General features: G+C 46.8%; 2 protein-coding genes across 3 annotated transcripts in view; both read left to right on the top strand.

Annotated features, from left to right (window-relative positions):
* The window catches only part of LOC139754737 (uncharacterized), a 379,522-nt gene that overhangs the window by 164,732 nt on the left and 195,035 nt on the right, over positions 1 to 19,755 (top strand). The gene's annotated exons all lie outside the window — the stretch shown is intronic.
* The window catches only part of LOC139754734 (uncharacterized), a 79,455-nt gene that overhangs the window by 5,870 nt on the left and 53,830 nt on the right, over positions 1 to 19,755 (top strand). Inside the window, exon 2 of one of the 2 annotated variants that reach the window (XM_071672442.1) lies at positions 8,698 to 8,864. The exons of the other annotated variant lie outside the window; for it this stretch is intronic. The gene's annotated coding sequence lies outside the window, so the exon portion shown is untranslated. The remainder of the gene's footprint in view (positions 1 to 8,697; positions 8,865 to 19,755) is intronic. 2 annotated transcript variants of the gene reach the window in all.

Here is a 19,755-nt window from a genome sequence, read left to right as displayed (position 1 = left end):
TAGGACGTAATGTTCTACAGTGTCTCCTCCTCTAACTGTAGGACTTAGTGTTCTACAGTGTCTCCTCCTCTAACTGTAGAACCTAGTGTTCTACAGTGTCTCCTCCTCTAACTGTAGGACTTAGTGTTCTACAGTGTCTCCTCCTCTAACGGTAGGACTTAGTGTTCTACAGTGTCTCCTCATCTAACTGTAAAACTTAGTGTTCTACAGTGTCTCCTCCTCTAACTGTAGGACTTAGTGTTCTACAGTGTCTCCTCCTCTAACTGTAGGACTTAGTGTTCTACAGTGTCTCCTCCTCTAACTGTAGGACTTAGTGTTCTACAGTGTCTCCTCCTCTAACTGTATGACTTAGTGTTCTACAGTGTCTCCTCATCTAACTGTAGGACTTAGTGTTCTACAGTGTATCCTCATCTAACTGTAGGACTTAGTGTTCTACAGTGTCTCCTCATCTAACTGTAGGACTTAGTGTTCTACAGTGTCTCCTCCTCTAACTGTAGGACTTAGTGTTCTACAGTGTCTCCTCATCTAACTGTAGGACTTAGTGTTCTACAGTGTCTCCTCATCTAACTGTAGGACTTAGTGTTCTACAGTGTCTCCTCATCTAACTGTAGGACTTAGTGTTCTACAGTGTCTCCTCATCTAACTGTAGGACTTAGTGTTCTACAGTGTCTCCTCATCTAACTGTAGGACTTACTGTTCTACAGTGTCTCCTCCTCTAACTGTAGGACTTAGTGTTCTACAGTGTCTCCTCCTCTAACTGTAGGACTTAGTGTTCTACAGTGTCTCCTCCTCTAACTGTAGGACTTAGTGTTCTACAGTGTCTCCTCCTCTAACTGTAGGACTTAGTGTTCTACAGTGTCTCCTCCTCTAACTGTAGGACTTAGTGTTCGACAGTGTCTCCTCCTCTAACTGTAGGACTTAGTGTTCTACAGTGTCTCCTCCTCTAACTGTAGGACTTAGTGTTCTACAGTGTCTCCTCATCTAACTGTAGGACTTAGTGTTCTACAGTGTCTCCTCATCTAACTGTAGGACTTAGTGTTCGACAGTGTCTCCTCATCTAACTGTAGGACTTAGTGTTCTACAGTGTCTCCTCCTCTAACTGTAGGACTTAGTGTTCTACAGTGTCTCCTCATCTAACTGTAGGACTTAGTGTTCTACAGTGTCTCCTCATCTAACTGTAGGACTTAGTGTTCTACAGTGTCTCCTCATCCAACTGTAGGACTTAGTGTTCTACAGTGTCTCCTCATCCAACTGTAGGACTTAGTGTTCTACAGTGTCTCCTCCTCTAACTGTAGGACTTAGTGTTCTACAGTGTCTCCTCATCTAACTGTAGGACTTAGTGTTCTACAGTGTCTCCTCATCCAACTGTAGGACTTAGTGTTCTACAGTGTCTCCTCCTCTAACTGTAGGACTTAGTGTTCTACAGTGTCTCCTCATCCAACTGTAGGACTTAGTGTTCTACAGTGTCTCCTCTTTAAGACGTATGGACAGTATTTCATGTGAATATCTCACCTTACTTTTAAGGGTCAAGTGATTTTGAGGACGTGGCAGTGAGAGCCGGGTGTTATCCGAGCTGGTCCAGCGATGATGCTTTTGTTTCGAACTAGTGACTAAGGGTCGAACCCGGTCATGTTGGTGGCGAGACGGGAATGTATGCAATGGAGAAGGGATATTGAAGATGAGATGATGTAGTAATAGGTCTTACTTCGAAAATAATGATGTATTTTTCGAGTTTTTGGATCATTTATTCAAGCAATTGGAGATTCTTCAAGTAAGCCTATACCAGTGAGGGTAGAAGTGAACGGATCAAGGTGTAAGATATGACTTTGATTGGTCTCGTGTTTACTGAAAGATGGTATTTGCTGTGGATGAGAGGGGGGCAGGGAATGGATGACAAGCACAGATCCTTGAGGAACTAACATTTGAAAGGTTTTTTAGTTCGATGAGCGTACTGGGGAATAATGATAATGAGAGGGAAGGTCACACGAGGGAAGTTAAACAAGAAGAACCTAGTGACAAAATTATTTTTTTCTTTTTTTCTGGAGGTTTCGACATTAGGAACATCTGCCGATTCACTTCATGCCTTCCTCGGTGACAGAAGAATTCGACGAACACTTCATTAATTTTGGAGGAGGCTACTGAGATAATTGACTTCCAAATGATGATTATGATCATAAGATGTCACTTTTTGTAGGAGTGAGCTGTTGCTGTGGGCTCTTGCAGGTCTCTGGGAGATTGGAGGAGTACACAGCATTGGGCCGTGACGATCCAAAAAAATAAATATAAAAAGATTGCGTTGATTCTGGACGCTTCCTGAAGTATACAGTATACAGTAGAGGAAAGACGATGGACCAGCGGAACGCTTTTGGTACGCCACTCCTTTTTAAGAAGATAAAGTGAAGTTGGGGAAAATTTAGAAATACTTGAAGACTCGAAGTACTGAAGAGAATGAAGATAGAACTTGAAACTTTAGGATGAAAAGTGGGTAAAGTAAAGTGAAGGTGGGGAAAATTTAGAAATACTTGAAGACTCGAAGGACTGAAGAGAGTGAAGGTAGAACTTGAAACTTTAGGATGAAAGGTGAGTAAAATGAAGTGAAGTTGGGGAAAATTTAGAAATATTTGAAAACTTGAAGGACTGAAGAGAGTGAAGGTAGAACTTGAAACTTTAGGATGAAAGGTGGGTAAAATGAAGTGAAGTTGGGGAAAATTTAGAAATATTTGAAAACTTGAAGGACTGAAGAGAATGAAGATAGAACTTGAAACTTTAGGATGAAAGGTGGGTAAAATAAAGTGAAGTTGGGGAAAATTTAGAAATGTTTGAAAACTTGAAGGACTGAAGAGAATGAAGATAGAACTTGAAACTTTAGGATGAAAGGTGGTTAAAATAAAGTGAAGTTGGGGAAAATTTAGAAATGTTTGAAAACTTGAAGGACTGAAGAGAATGAAGGTAGAATTTGAAACTTTAGATGAAAGTAAGACATGGAAGAGGAGGAGGAGGAGGAGGTAGAGGAGGTAAAGAGAAGATGACTATATCTGAAGGTATAGTACGGTGTATGCCTGACATTAGAATCAACAAAGACGCCCTTGAAGTAACCCGGATGATTCGTACCTCTTTCGAACGCTGCCAAGCGATCGGATCCCATCTCTGTGGCCCAGAGGATTATCCGAACTTGTTTACGTTGTGGGTAGAGATGTTGTGCCGTACCAGACTTCACAGATGGAACGTACCGTCCAAGACTGGATGGGTTCCCGGACGTAGACTTTGAGACGGAGGGAGAGGGCCCCGTGCTCCTGGCACAAGGGAAGACTTGAGATTAGGGTTAAGCTGGTATGGGAGGAAATTACTTGGATTACGGTCTGAATTTTTATTAATCAAGCTCTGTCTCCTGGGTGAGGGACATTGTGTAGTGAGGTCGGCGTGGGTTGGTCTGTGTCTGTGGAGATGGGGAGACGTTGCGTTCGGGGTGAGGCGCGGCATTTGCAGTGTGTATAGCTAATTCTTTGCGTGTGCTTGGGGTGTTGAAATTGGAGGGGAGGCAGGTGCTGAGCTGTCTCTCTCTCTCTCTCTCTCTCTCTCTCTCTCTCTCTCTCTCTCTCTCTCTCTCTCTCTCTCTCTCTCGTTAAGAACAGAGAAAGGGAATTGGACGTTCCACACCGAAGGAAGATGAGAGGTCTAGTTTCAGCGTCGATGGAGAAGGCCCACAGTGGGGGGGACACGTCTGGTTGCTCTCGAGTTCTAAGTTGGCTTGGGTCTTTGAGGGGCGCCTGCCTTGACAGCATCGACTTCTTCGAAGTTAGACGGACGGGATGGTCTGGAAAAAAGGGGGGGTAGGTGAGTTATGAGGTTGGATTCTTAGAGATTGTGTGCGTATTTGGGAGCTTGAGGTGATGGGATATGATCTGCTTTATCCACAAGAACTGCTGGTTGGTCTATTGGCTGACAGGAACTATGTGGCTGCTGATGGCTAGAGGGGGAGAGAGCGTCTATCTATCCCATTTTGGGGATAGATATTAGGAGATTATTTAAACCTCATTGAGTATCAGGGACGATGATAAATCAGGAATGACACTTATTTTCCATTTTGGGTGTGGGGGTCGAATTTTTCCCCAAGATTCGCGTAAGGTGATACTAAAGTTTAGTATAATGAGGGATGGATGGGAGCAGCACACAGGACATCGAAACTACAGAAGCTTATATTGATCATGAGCGACCCCCGGTTTTGTTCGACCTGATTGGGAAACGGAGTTGAGGAACGGCGTAATGCCTGTGCAATGGGTAAGACCATCGGAGTCCAGAAGTGTTTGGGAGAAAGCCACCCCCTCACAGGAGCCTCGGAGCTGCGTCTCCCATTGAAGCCCTGGACTATCCTTGATCGAAGCCCTGGACTATCCTTGATCGAAGCCCTGGACTATCCTTGATCGAAGCCCTGGACTATCCATGATCGTAGCCCTGGACTATCCATGATCGAAGCCCTGGACTATCCATGATCGAAGACCTGGACTATCCTTGATCGAAGCCCTGGACTAACCTTGATCGAAGCCCTGGACTATCCTTGATCGAAGCCCTGGACTATCTATGATCGAAGCCCTGGACTATCCATGATCGAAGCCCTGGACTATCCATGATCGAAGCCCTGGACTATCCATGATCGAAGCCCTGGACTATCCATGATCGAACCCCTGGACTATCCATGATCGAAGCCCTGGACTATCCTTGATCGAAGCCCTGGACTATCCTTGATCGTAGCCCTGGACTATCCATGATCGTAGCCCTGGACTATCCTTGATCGTAGCCCTGGACTATCCGTGATCGAAGCCCTGGACTATCCATGATCGAAGCCCTGGACTATCCATGATCGAAGCCCTGGACTATCCATGATCGAAGCCCTGGACTATCCATGATCGAAGCCCTGGACTATCCATGATCGAAGCCCTGGACTATCCATGATCGAAGCCCTGGACTATCCATGATCGAAGCCGACCTTTTGAGAGAAAGAGAGGAAAGAGGCGGGTACAACGTGAAGTCTGGAAGAGAGAGAGAGAGAGAGAGAGAGAGAGAGAGAGAGAGAGAGAGAACCTAGTCTCCAAAGTGATACGAAAAGCATGTAACAGAACCAGTTGGGAAGAAAAGGGGGAGAGGTTGCTTAATAACATGGCACACTTCAACATCAATCCAGGATCCAATCTACTGGTAAACAAGAGGTTCCATGACCATACGAACACTTCACCATCGATTCAGGATCCAGTCTACTGGTAAACAAGAGGTTCCATGACCATACGAACACTTCACCATCGATTCAGGATCCAGTCTACTGGTAAACAAGAGGTTCCATGACCATACGAACACTTCACCATCGATCCAGGATCCATTCTATTGGTAAACAAGAGGTTCCATGACCATATAAACAGTTCACCATTGATCCAGGATCCAGTCTACTGGTAAACAAGAGGTTCCATGACCATACGAACAGTTCACCATCGATCCAGACTTCAGTCTACTGGAAAAGATGAGGTTCCAGGATTGAACGAACAGTTCACCATCGATCCAGAGTTCAATTATGGAACCAGGACTCCGGTTTGAAAGCAGGCTTTCAAAATGCACGAGGGAGAGAGAGAGAGGATCGTGTGAGTACGAAGGAAGGGAAGGATGGAGTCTGTATACCTCGATAGAACACCCACTCGAACGAACGAATGAAGTGTAATAGAATCGAGATAATGATAGATTTAAGAATTAGATAGAACTGTTGCTTGATGGAGTGATAGAAGCCGAGAATTAGATAGAACTATTTGCCTGATGGTGTGATAGAAGCAATCCAGGACCCACGTGACCTGGAGGTAAAGGGCCTTGCAAGGAATCTCCATTACCTCCTGGAAGAGGTGAGCGTCTCCGTCATGGAAACCTGGACAGCCCTATACGTATTGAGAAAGTTGAACGTGACGCATTCACGGGGTCGCCCAGGGTGGAGCGTATTGGTTCGAATCCTGTGTTTGCGGCCGTCGGTCCAAAGTGAACGTAGCTGTTCATCCCCCCCAATGGGGCTTGGTCGATAAAATGGGTACATTGTTCAGCCTAAGGAAAGTATCCTTGTTTCCAGACAGTACACACACACACACACACACACACACACACACATATATATATATATATATATATATATATATATATATATATATATATATATATATATATATATATATATATATATATATATTATCCCTGGGGATAGGGGATTAAGAATACTTCCCATGTATTCCCTGCGTGTCGTAGAAGGTGACTAAAAGGGGAGGGAGCGGGGGGCTGGAAATCCTCCCCTCTCTTTTTTTTTTTTTTTTCAATTTTTCCAAAAGAAGGAACAGAGAAGGGGGCCAGGTGAGGATATTCCCTCAGAGGCCCAGTCCTCTGTTCTTAACGCTACCTCGCTAATACGGGAAATGGCGAATAGTTTGAAAGAAAGAAAGAAAAAAGAATATATATATATATATATATATATATATATATATATATATATATATATATATATATATATATATATATATTCAATGCACTCTTGATTAATTCCGGAAAAAATCGATTTAAAGATAAAGGAAAAAAAGAAAAGAGAAATCTTCGCCCGAATATTTCGAAGCGAGTATTGGTGGGTCTGTAGAGCTTGGGGGGGGGGGGGGGATGTGAGGCCAGTGTGTGTGTGAGAGAGAGAGAGGAGAGGAGAGGAGAGAGAGAGAGGAGAGAGAGAGAGAGAGAGAGAGAGAGTCAGTCACGTTCCACCCGTCCTGGACTTTTTGACAGCTCGTCACACACCATTACCCACAGCAGCATCCCCCCCACACACACACCACACATCCCCCACACACACACACCACACATCCCCCCACACACACCACACATCCCCCCACACACACCACACATCCCCCCACACACACCACACATCCCCCACACACACCACACATCCCCACACACACACACCACACATCCCCCACACACACCACACATCCCCCCACACACACCACACACATCCCCCCACACACACCACACATCCCCCCCACACACACCACACATCCCCACACACACACACAGCCCCCACACCACCACACATCCCCCCACACCACCACACACACACCCCCCACACACACACACACACATCCCCCACACCACACCCACACATCCCCCCCACACACACCACACATCCCCCACACACACCACACATCCCCCCCACACACACCACACATCCCCCACACACACCACACATCCCCCCACACACACACCACACATCCCCCCACACACACACCACACATCCCCCCCACACACACCACACATCCCCCCACACACACCACACATCCCCCCACACACACCACACATCCCCCACACACACCACACATCCCCCACACACACCACACATCCCCCCACACACACCACACATCCCCCCACACACACCACACATCCCCCCACACACACACCACACATCCCCCCACACCACACCCCACACCCCATCCCCCCACACACACCACACATCCCCCCCACACACCACACATCCCCCACCACACCACACATCCCCCCCACACACCCCCCCCACACACCACACATCCCCCCACACCACCACACATCCCCCACACACACACACCACACCCCATCCCCCACCACAACACCACACATCCCCCACACACACCACACATCCCCCCCACCACACACACCACACATCCCCCCACACACACCACACATCCCCCCACACACACACCACACATCCCCCCCACACACCACACATCCCCCCAACACACCACACATCCCCCACACACACCACACATCCCCCACACACACACCACCATCCCCCCCCACACACACCACACATCCCCCCACACACACCACACATCCCCCCCCACACACACACACACGGCCCCCACAGACGTCGTTCTTTTAGTTTTTGACACATCCCCCTTCGCAAGCGTCATTCTTTTAGCTTTTGATATCCCCACGGGAAGGTCATTCTTTAAGCTTTTATATATATATATATATATATATATATATATATATATATATATATATAAAATATATATATATATATATATATATATGAATCTTTTTTTCTTTCATACTATTCGCCATTTCCCGCGTTAGCAAGGTAGCGTTAAGAACAGAGGACTGGGCCTCTGAGGGAATATCCTCACCTGGCCTCGTTCTCTGTTCCTTCTTTTGGAAAATTAAAAAGAAAAAAGAGACGAAGAGACGAAGCTAGGACGCCATTTGGTAAACATGTGATTGTCCAAAACATGTGATTATCACACGAAAGTGCACTAGGGAACTTTCCGTGTTTCATTTTCCCCGAGGACTCATAGGAAATATATATATATATATATATATATATATATATATATATATATATATATATATATATAGGTTTGGATCGTAGAATATATGGATTCTGACACCTTAAACCAGTCATATATGAACCCCTAATGTTACTGAGACTTATTCTGAAATATTTCCAGTTCTTTCTATTCTGTATTATTTTGAAATCAAATATATATATATGTCTTTTTTTTTGGTATATAATCCATACTCGTTGATTGGTGTAATGAGACACACACACACACACACACACACACACCCACAAAGATAAATCCTGTCTTTTTTTTCTTTTTTTTAATATAATGAAAAAACGTTTCGTTTTTGTTTTTTTATAATTGGATATATACTTTACAGGAGTATATAGCTACTACATACACCCTTGCTGGACTTATGACCGGAGGGCGTATCCCTGAGTGCTCGTTGGGCAGGTACACACACACACACACACTGACTGAGCCCCCCACCGCGGTGCCAAGTCGGCCTCCCCGGCTGACCATCTGATGCAGGCGTTCTCTCCAGCTGTAAGTGAAGCCGATTCGTGTGTGGAACGCTCGCTGGATGGCTCTCGCATACCACCACACCCCCGCCCGCACCGCTCTCTCTTATCATCTCCCTCTTTTATCCAAGAATTTAAGCTTGTTTTGCTCTCTTAAGGTACTCTCTCGAGTGCAGTTTTTGCCCAGCATGAACGTCTCTCTATTTATATATATATATATATTTGCTTTTCTCCAATGTACTCTCGAAAACAAATTTGATTCACTTCATGGTAATGTTTCCCTGAGAAAAGGGGTAGTTAAGGCTGTTCTACATGGAGCCTACTGCACCTTTTGAAGTCTTGAGTTCGGAGTTCGGTGCTGCTTCTCATTCGCTCGTTCGAACTACCCTCCTCCTCTTCTTCTTCTTCCCCGGCGAGATGGTAAGTGGCTCGATCGCTCCCTCCTGTTCGAACTGCTTCGAGCACAACGACCCTTGATCATCTTATTCTCATTGCCCTTCTTTCTTATCTTCTACGTCGTCGCATGACCAGCATGAACGAAGGGCGGGTAAGTTGTGTGAGAGAGATAAGAGTGAAGGAGTGTGTGTGTAGGGAGGGAGGGAGGTGTGGTAGAATGAAGCTTCGAGCCCCGGGAGTCGGGGATGTGTTGAGACTTACATGGGGTCACCCTGTTTTGTATACTACGCCAAGTCGTGGACGATGCTGACCATCCCCTTCCCATTGTTGGAAGCGGAGCGCGCGTCTCATGAGGGAAGGTAGTGGTGGTAGCATCACCTCCTCCTTCTTCCTACCTCCTTCACCCTATATACCCCACCCTGAGATGGTGCGTCTCTCCCCTCCAACCCACCACCAGGCAGCGAGAGACCTTGCCACCCTACTGCTAGATCGTCTCCTGCTGATCACAATTAAAATGGGGGACTAATCTCCTTCCCCAGATCCAAACCCCCTTCCCCCCCTTTTAGGGCCACAGTGTCCCTTTGAAGGCACAGTGTCTCCGCGCTCTGGGACTTTGGCAAGTATCCCCCCTTCGTTTAATCATGACCAGACGTGCATAGGGGGAGTAGAGGAAGGTGATTAAGCTATACCGTTGGGTGAGTGTGGATGGCAGTGTAAAAGCACAACAGCACGACCTTACCTCTCTCTTAAAACACGACGGGGGGCGGGCCATTCCCTTCAGACGAAGGTCACGTCCCCATTTGGACCCAGAGGGGTCGAACTGTCGTCCATATGAAGGTCAGGTAAACACACCAGTGCTCGATTTCGCTTGGCTTGCTCACAAACTCGCGCATCTTATTATTATTATTCAACGATATCGTTGCTCTTTGATTTCTCGGCTTTTCTCAGATGACGGTCTTGGGCGCTCTAGCATTCAATCTAGCTTTGGATGAGTTCGGCTTCGTGGTGCACTGGTTACGTGGGGAAGGAGGAGGAGGAGACAGTGGCTTGCCACTCCACGAGAGCTTGGCTGCCTCATATATTTTCATCTATGCTTGGGCATGTTGCTAACTTGATTGATCTACACAGTGCCTTGCCTCACACCTTCACTTTTCACCTCTTGTCGAAATGCTGTTGATATATATATATATATATATATATATATATATATATATATATATATATATATATATATATATATATATATTGTGTAATGTCTTGGGTTTAGAATATTTCAGAATCTCATGTGAAAAACACGACCCTGGAAATGTTATCTCGAGTGCTATATGCATCCCTTTCCGATGGATCCATTTCTTGCTACTATCGACCCTTCTCGTACTGAACTTATCCCTCCTCGTAGAAGGTCCTTTCCCCCCCCCCAAGGACTCTTCTTCCCAGCCGCAGGTGGGCAAGACGTGGGAACCAGATGGAATACCTGAAGCTCCTCGTGTGCTAAAGGGAGTGTGTGTTCTCATCTTTTAAACTCTGATATTTCCTCGTTGTCTTTCGACGTTTAGACCCAACTGACTAGATTTCCTCCATACCTTATCCTCTTCGAAGAAGCATATTATCCCCCCTTTCCCCACGTAGACTTCCTGCTGAACACTCTTTTCACCAACGCTTCTTCCCTCTCACTTCTGCAGCGCGTCTCTCTCTCTCTCTCTCTCTCTCTCTCTCTCTCTCTCTCTCTCTCTCTCTCTCTCTCTCTCCAGTGTCTTCGAAGCCCGCCTTCACTGTATACACTCTCCATCCCATACACTTCCTTTATTTTCCTTTCATTTTTAGATCGCCAATGTGGCGTTTGCAGTGAGGAAGTCTGTATGGAATATTTTATCTCCCATATGACCCAACTGTGATCTCCCCACCTACACGGATGCTGCCCCATCACCCACGGACTGAGGTAGAGTGTGTGCGCCAGTCTTTCCTTGCTCAACGGCCCGTCCTTGGCCGTCTTGTGTGTCTAGCTGGTTGATGGAGCCACCTGGTGTCCATTCTTCTCAACACTGGTGCTCCTCAGGGTGGTTATGCTGTCCCGTTTGTTTACCTTCCTCTCTCTCTCTCTCTCTCTCTCTCTCTCTCTCTCTCTCTCTCTCTCTCTCTCTGATTCCCTCACGTCAACTCTCTTTTTAAACTCACACCCACCACCACCACCAACTTTTTCTTTACTCATACCCTTGACGAATCCACCGTTCATGTATTTTTCTTTTTGTTATTCACTTTTCTTCCCTTCTGATGCACATTCTTTTTCTCGCACTGAACATACCTCTTCTCTGAATTTGGACTTGTGCTGAAACATCTTGGAAATGAGGGGTGGGGAAAAAAAAGTTCTAAGATGTAACTTGTAACAGAATCTCTTTCCAAAATCACCCGTTTCCTGGTGTTCAATTTGAACACTTTAACATAATTTTATCGTCGGTATTGTACAAGCGTCAAAGCTAACCTTTTCCTTCCTACGACTTTGGAAATCTCATTGAACGAACATTGCAAAGTCTGCTATTCCAGAAGCTGTGGGTGTTTCATAATTGCATTATTACTATTATTATTATTATTATTATTATTACTATAGTAGTAGTAGTAGTAGTAGTAGATTATTATTACTATTAGTAGTAGTAGTAGTAGTAGTAGTAGGAGCAGTAGTAGTAAAGTAGTAGTAGTAGTAGAATTATTATTATTATTATTATTATTATTATTATTATTATTATTATTATTATTATCATTATTATTATTATTATTGTTGTTCTTATTGTTATTATTATCATTATTCGTCCGTGGCGCCACGCACGGCACCTCCACTCCTCAAAAGAGAGGATGTATGAAGTGAAGGAGGCATGTCTCCTCATTTGACGTCCTTTTTGACCAAATGCGACAGCGCGCATGGGAAGGGGGCGTTTGCTCTCTCTCTCTCTCTCTCTCTCTCTCTCTCTCTCTCTCTCTCTCTCTCTCTCTGGGGGGGGGGGGGGGTCCTTGAGAGAGGGAGGGAGGGAGAGGTGAGGCTCTCCCAGAGCGCGTACCCTCCCTGTACCTCTCCCTATCTGGGACAGTCCTCCCATCCCACAGCTTCCCCTCTCTCTCTCTCTCTCTCCCGTCCCACACCATCTTCAGCGACACACACACACACACCACACACACACACACACACACACACACACACACACACACACACCACCCCTCAACCAATCATTTTTCTCTCCCTCCCTCGGTTCATCGTCACTCCAATCTGGTCTGGTGTATGGTAATTAAAGCCCGCAAAGCAATTACCGACTAATTAATGCGTACAGACATCATGTGTCGCATGGACGCGCGGAGAGGAGTCGTTCGCTGGGTCGCATGGACGCCGAGAGAATCGTTCGCTGGGTCGCATGGACGCCGACAGGATCGTTCGCTGGGTCGCATGGGCGCCGACAGGATCGTTCGCTGGGTCGCATGGGCGCCGAGAGAATCGTTCGCTGGGTTGCATGGGCGCCGAGAGAATCGTTCGCTGGGTCGCATGGGCGCCGACAGGATCGTTCGCTGGGTCGCATGGGCGCCGACAGGATCGTTCGCTGGGTCGCATGGACGCCGAGAGAATCGTTCGCTGGGTCGCATGGACGCCGACAGGATCGTTCGCTGGGTCGCATGGACGCCAAGAGAATCGTTCGCTGGGTCGCATGGGCGCCGACAGGATCGTTCGCTGGGATCCTTCAGCAACCCTTACGCGGGGGGGGGTTGTTAAAGCGCCAGTCTAATAACCTATTTAAGCGCCAATTTCCACTGGGTCTTGGCAGTGTGACCTGATCGTTTCGCTTTCGGGACGAGTTCGTTAAGTCATTTCGGTCATATCCGGTTCGTTATTAAGGCGCCCTCTGTGTGTGTGTGTGTGTGTGTGTGTGTGTGTGGCTGTGTGTGTGTGTGTGTGTGGCTGTGTCTTTCCCCCATCTTCCTGGCCATAGCTTACATAGTCTCTCTATCAACACCCTCCCACCCCCCTTTTAATCCTGCCTAGAGAATCCATTTTCTTTCACCTGTCTTCTCGTGTTGGGATGGTGTCAAATGCTTTCAGGCAGAATGGACGTCTGCATGAACTTCGTGTATATATATATATATATATATATATATATATATATTATATATATATATATATATATTTTTTTTTTGGCTTAGGGAATATAGAGAGATGGGTAATGAGCTGGCTTTCAGAGCTGTGGGGTGTGGGGGTGAGGGTGGTGTGGGTGTGGGGGGGTGTATATCCCACCCCTGTGTATTGAATGCCCTGTGTGTGTGTGTGTGTGTGTGTGTGTGTGTGTGTGTGTGTGTGTGTGTGTGTGGGGGAGCCGGGGCCCACATCCGCCTCACCCACCTCTCTTTTTGTATGCTGAAGGAGGGGGGGCGCAGGGGATCGGGCGCCCCCCCTCCACCGTCTTCTTGGTGTGTTTAGTCCACTGCCGCCCCACACACCCCTCCACTTCTCTCCCTCCCCTTTCCCTTCCCCTCCACCCACTTCCCTCCCTCTCTCCCTCTCTCCCCTACCTCTCACCAACTCCCCTCCCCCCCCCAACCAACCCATACTAACCCCCCCCCCTGTTAACGCCGTACATGATTTTTCTCTCTTCTCTCCACTCTCCCCTCTCTCTCTCTCTCTCTCTCTTCTCTCTCTCTCTCTCTCCCCATCGTGGGGGGGGGGGGGGGGGGGGGGGGGACAACAGCGTGTTGCTAAGCAACGCTGTTGGTGGCGTAGCCCCGTGTCCCCTTCCCCCACTCACCCCCGCCCACTCACTCAACCCCCCCCACTCAACCCCTCTCCCACTCACTCACCCTCCCCTCCCACTCGCGTCCATTTCCTCCAACGCCGTAAAGGGGGAGAGACCAAATCTAGCTCCCCAGCCCAACCTCTCTCCCCATCTCTCTCTCTCTCTCTCTCTCTCTCTCTCTCTCTCTCTCTCTCTCTCTCTCTCTCTCTCTCTCTCTTCTCTCCTTTCTCCTCCTCTCTCTCCCCTCTCTCCCCTCTCCCGTGCGTTCTCTGACCCCTGACCTTTCCTTGGGGAAATCAATATTACCCTCGTCTAAGCTGAGCCTTTTTATTATCATTATTATCATTATTAATATAATTATTATTATTATTATTATTATTTTTTATGTATAAAATAGTATATAATGTATGTAGTAGTAATGTTAGATTAGGGGTATAATAGTAGTAGTAGTAGTAGTGGTATAGAAGTAGTAGTGGTAGTGTGTAGAAGTAGTAGTGGTAGTGGTAGAAGTAGTAGTGGTAGTGTTTTGAAGTAGTAGTGTAGTGGTAGAAGAGTAGTTTTGGGAGTGGTAGAAGGGAGTGGTAGTGGGTAGAAGTTTGTAGTGGTAGTGGTAGAAGTAGTAGTGGTAGTGGTAGAAGTAGTAGTGGTAGTGGTAGTAGTAGTAGTGGTAGTGGTAGAAGTAGTAGTGGTAGTGGTAGAAGTAGTAGTGGTAGTGGTAGAAGTAGTAGTGGTAGTGGTAGAAGTAGTAGTGGTAGTGGTAGAAAGATATAGTGTAGTGGTTAGAAGTAGTAGTGGTAGTGGTAGTTAAGTAGGTAGTGGTAGAAGTAGTAGTGGTAGTGGTAGAAGTAGTAGTGGTGGTGGTAGAAGTAGTAGTGGTAGTGGTAGAAGTAGTAGTGGTAGTGGTAGAAGTAGTAGTGGTAGTGGTAGAAGTAGTAGTGGTAGTGGTAGAAGTAGTAGTGGTAGTGTAGTAGTAGTGGTAGTGTAGAAGTAGTAGTGGTAGTGGTAGAAGTAGTAGTGGTAGTGGTAGAAGTAGTAGTGGTAGTGGTAGAAGTAGTAGTGGTAGTGGTAGAAGTAGTAGTGGTAGTGGTAGAAGTAGTAGTGGTAGTGGTAGATGTAGTAGTGGTAGTGGTAGAAGTAGTAGTGGTAGTGGTAGTGTAGTGGGTAGTGGAAGTAGTAGTGGTTAGTGGTAGAATAGAAGTAGTAGTGGTAGTGGTAGAAGTAGTAGTGGTAGTGGTAGAAGTAGTAGTGGTAGTGGTAGAAGTAGTAGTGGTAGTGGTAGAAGTAGTAGTAGTAGCATTATTTCTTGTACTTGGCCTCAAGGATTCTGAATTACCTGGCCATTTAATGCATTTCCTTGGCCTTTTACTGTAATACCTGGCCTTTTAATGCGATTGTCTGGCCTTTTACTACGTTACTTGGCCTTTTTCCTCGTGACCTATTGCTTTTCATCGTCTGGCCTTTTAATGCATTATCTAGTTCGCTGGGGCTCTCCTACGTCAGGGTCCTGCTTCGTTCCCTGGGGGCCTCCTACGTCAGGGTCCTGCTTCGTTCCCTGGGGGCCTCCTACGTCAGGTTCCTGCTTCAAGAGTGCCACGTCCCCTTGGGGCCTCCTTCGTCAGGGTCCTTCTTCAAGAGTGCCATCTTCCCTGGGGGCCTCCTTCGTCAGGGTCCTTCTCCAGGGGTGCCACCTTCCCTGGGGGCCTCCTTCGTCAAGGTCCTTCTTCAGGGGGTGCCACCTTCCCTGGGGGCCTCCTTCGTCAGGGTCCTTCTCCAGGGGTGCCACCTTCCCTGGGGGCCTCCTTCGTCAGGGTCCTTCTTCAGGGGGTGCCACCTTCCCTGGGGGCCTCCTTCGTCAGGGTCCTTCTTCAAGAGTGCCACCTTCCCTGGGGGCCTCCTTCGTCAGGGTCCTTCTTCAAGAGTGCCATCTTCCCTGGGGGCCTCCTTCGTCAGGGTCCTTCTCTATGGGGTGCCACGTTCCCTGGGGCCCTCCTTCGTCAGGGTCCTTCTCCAGGGGGTGCCACCTTCCCTGGGGGCCTCCTTCGTCAGGGTCCTTCTTCAAGAGTGCCACGTTCCCTGGGGGCCTCCTTCGTCAGGGTCCTTCTTCAGGGGGTGCCACCTTCCCTGGGGGCCTCCTTCGTCAGGGTCCTTCTTCAGGGGGTGCCACCTTCCTGGGGGGCCTCCTTCGTCAGGGTCCTTCTCCAGGGGTGCCACGTTCCCTGGGGCCCTCCTTCGTCAGGGTCCTTCTCCAGGGGGTGTCACCTTCCCTGGGGGCCTCCTTCGTCAGGGGGTGCCAATTGTAACGAGGTTTGGGGTCGTCGTGGTGGAGTGGTCTGTGTTCGAGGGTGGCTCTTTAAGTGTCTTGGCCTGCCCGTGTGTGTGTGTGTGTGTGTGTGTGTGTGTGTGGTGTGTTTGATTACGCCCTTGCGTACGCACATCTTCATTGCACGATTAGCGAATTCCAATCGTCAATTGTTCTATAATCAAGGAATCTGTTTTCTGGCCGTGGTTGAGGACGGCGAATATGGCGTAAAAGAAAAGGAAAGAAGAAGAAGAAGAAGAAGAAGAAGAAAGAAGAAGAAGAAGAAAGAATAAAACACGGGAGGATCATATTCAAAAGTGGAGTTTGTTGATAGTTGTGGGCAAACACAAGTTGAGAAAACACAAGAGGTGTTCCACTTCCTCCAGAAACTCGTAAATACTTCCCCCTTTTCTTTCCTTCTTTTTTTCCCCCTTGTCTTTCCTTTTTTTCCCCCCTTAAATCCTCTCTCTCTTATATTTCCGTTAAGGCCCGCCCTCGATGTGGATTTCTGTCCGTGGCTGGAGCCTCCAGTAGGGGAGAAAAAAAGAAAAAAAATGGGGTTGAAATGTTTGGATTTCTGGAGAGGATGAGCGAAGAGAAGTTCACATCAGAGGAGCATTATAGATGGAAGAGGTAAAAGGGGACATGGTGGAGGGGTAGACCAGGGTAGAGGTAGAAGAAGTAGATGACAGAGACTTCCTAGATGTTGGAGATGGCAATGGGTAGGGGGACATGGTAGAAGGGTAGATGTAGAAGTAGATGACAGAGACTTCCTAGATGCTGGAGATGGCAATGGGTAGGGGGACATGGTAGAGGGGTAGATTAGGGTAGATGTAGAAGAAGTAGATGACAGAGACTTCCTAGATGCTGGAGATGGCAATGGGTAGGGGGACATGGTAGAAGGGTAGATGTAGAAGTAGATGACAGAGACTTCCTAGATGCTGGAGATGGAAATGGGAAGGGGGACATGGTAGAAGGGTAGACCAGGGTAGATGTAGAAGAAGTAGATGACAGAGACTTCCTAGATGTTGGAGATGGAAATGGGTAGGGGGACATGATAAAAGGGTAGACCAGGGTAGAGGTAGAAGAAGTAGATGACAGAGACTTCCTAGATGTTGGAGATGGAAATGGGTAGGGGGACATGATTAAAGGGTAGACCAGGGTAGATGTAGAAGTAGATGACAGAAACGTCTACACGTAATCTTCCAGTTTCTATAAAAGTCGAGAATTACATTACTTTTTTGAGAATATGGTATCTAGAATTATCTTGATGTGTTACAAAATGTAATTATGATTTTTTAAAACACTTTTTTGGGTTATTGATGGATTACAAGTTAGCCCCATTAATCTCGAAGAGTAATTAGTTATACCGTTTTCTATTCGGCGAGGATTATTAAGTTACCCCGTTTTCTCTCCACGTCGAAGATTACGTTAAATTACCCCATTTTCTCTCGAGAATTATCTGAAGCTGACCCATTTTCCCTTACAGTGTACCAAACATGGAAGCCATGTCTTCTGAATATAATATTGTCATATGGAAGATATTCAGCCCTGAATATCTTCACTTTCAGAGATATTCGTAACTAGGGAAGGTAATTAATTACATTCCTCTATGCCATTTTCATTGATATGTCAAATGGAATCGACTCATTTGATATGTAGCTTCTTGCTATTTTTCGATGCTCTTTTTTTTTTTGCTGTTTTGTGTTGTAATGCCGATATGCGAATGACCCCGATGCCTTAGGAGGTCAAATAATCGTCTATGATTGGGCAGTTTAATTCGTGTTCTGTACACGACTGGTGCACTCGTGGCGTAAGCCTCAAAGGGCGTATTGACCCGTATTGTAGTGCTAGACAGAGGTGTTTTTCTTTTGCGTAAAACTGACGGCGTATTGCGTCCCGGTTCGAGCACCAGTGGCATGTGCATAACGTTTTCTTTTGGAAGAGCAGCCAGGGCGTTGGCTTGAGCTTATACGCACCCGGGAATGCGTAAAATTCGCTATAATTTTTGTCCAAAACCATGTGTAATGATCGTAAAACTCCCTCGTATCCTTAACAAGGGGAGAGGAGTTCATAGCAATACAGTTCGCAGCGAAATACTCACAGTGGATCTGAGAAAAGAAGAAAGAATGGACTCCTTTAAAAGTAAGCGATGGAACGCGGTCCACAGATCAGAGAGAAGATTGGACTCTGTGGTTTTCGTCCGGAACATAGACGCCGGGTAAGAGCCGTTCTCTTTTGCGTGTCTTGGAGTCTATATTTGCCCAGCATCCCATTGTGGGATGTTTATGAGATGTCCCAGCATCCCAATGTGGGAGAAAGGTAGGTTTATCCACGAATAATGTCGAAGTGGCTTAGCCAAAAAAAGAGAAAAGGGGGGCGGCTTGCTCTTGCCCACGATGTGGAATAGGTCGTACGTTGCCTCGGTGTTAATTGCGTGTTGGTTCAGTCGTTATAAATAGAGTTCAAGAGTTTCTTTCTTCTCCTTCTCTTTATTTTTCTTTTCTTCTTTCATTTTTCTTTTTAATAGAGTTTGTTTATGATGGGTCACGTCGACGTCAACCATGCCCACTGTATTGAGGTCATGTTTCTCTTGAGGCATTTGGTGAAATCTGTTTCGTCCAGACTATGGGTTCTTCTTCTTCTTCCTCTTCTTCTTCTTCTTCTTCTCTTCTTCTTCTTCTTCTTCTTCTTCTTCTTCTTCTTTGTCTTTGTCTTCTTCTTCTTCTTCGTCTTCGTCTTCCTCTTCTTCTTCTTCTTCTTCTTCTTCTTCTTCTTCTTCTTCTTCTTCGTCTTCTTCTTCATCTTTTTCTTCTTTTTCTCCTTCTTCTTCTTCTTCTTTTCTTCTTTTCTTCTTCTTTTCTTCTTCTTCTTCTTCTTCTTCTTCTTCTTCTTCTTCTTCTTCTTCTTCTCTGCTTCTACTTCTTCTCCTCTTCTTCTTCCTTCTATACACGACTTCTTTCAAACAGTCCCTCGTTCATCCCCTGGGTTTTTCCATGGCCTGAATGCGTTGCAGATGTACATTTTAATCCTTGGTCTCTTAAAGAGAGAGAAGAGAAGAGAAGGAGAGAGAGAGAGAGAGAGAGAGAGAGAGAGAGAGAGAGAGAGAGAGAGAGAGAGAGAGAGAGCAGGAGACGCAGGATGGTGTTGTCCAAATGGCCCTGAGAATCAGTCCCTTTTGGACCTCCTGAAGAAGGAGGAGGAGGAGGTGGTGTTTGGGAGACCTCATGTCGTCGGGGGGGGGGGGGGGGTGTTTAGATGTGGGCCCCCTCCCCCCCAATTAAGATCCCTGGGTTCAACGAAGCCCCCTTGGGTTCAACGAAGCCCCCTTGGGTTCAACGAAGGCCCCCTGGGCAGGCAACCCATTTGGTTAGGTTAGGGACGCCCTTGCGTTCCATCGCAGCTGCTGTGGCTGAGGGCCGTGTGTGTGAGAGAGGTTCAGGGCGCCTGGTGAG

This window comes from Panulirus ornatus, chromosome 17 (genome assembly GCF_036320965.1).
Source record: "Panulirus ornatus isolate Po-2019 chromosome 17, ASM3632096v1, whole genome shotgun sequence".
NCBI lineage: Eukaryota > Metazoa > Arthropoda > Malacostraca > Decapoda > Palinuridae > Panulirus > Panulirus ornatus.
The sequence above is the reverse complement of the archived record's forward strand: the minus strand, read 5'-3'. Positions and strand labels throughout refer to the sequence as shown.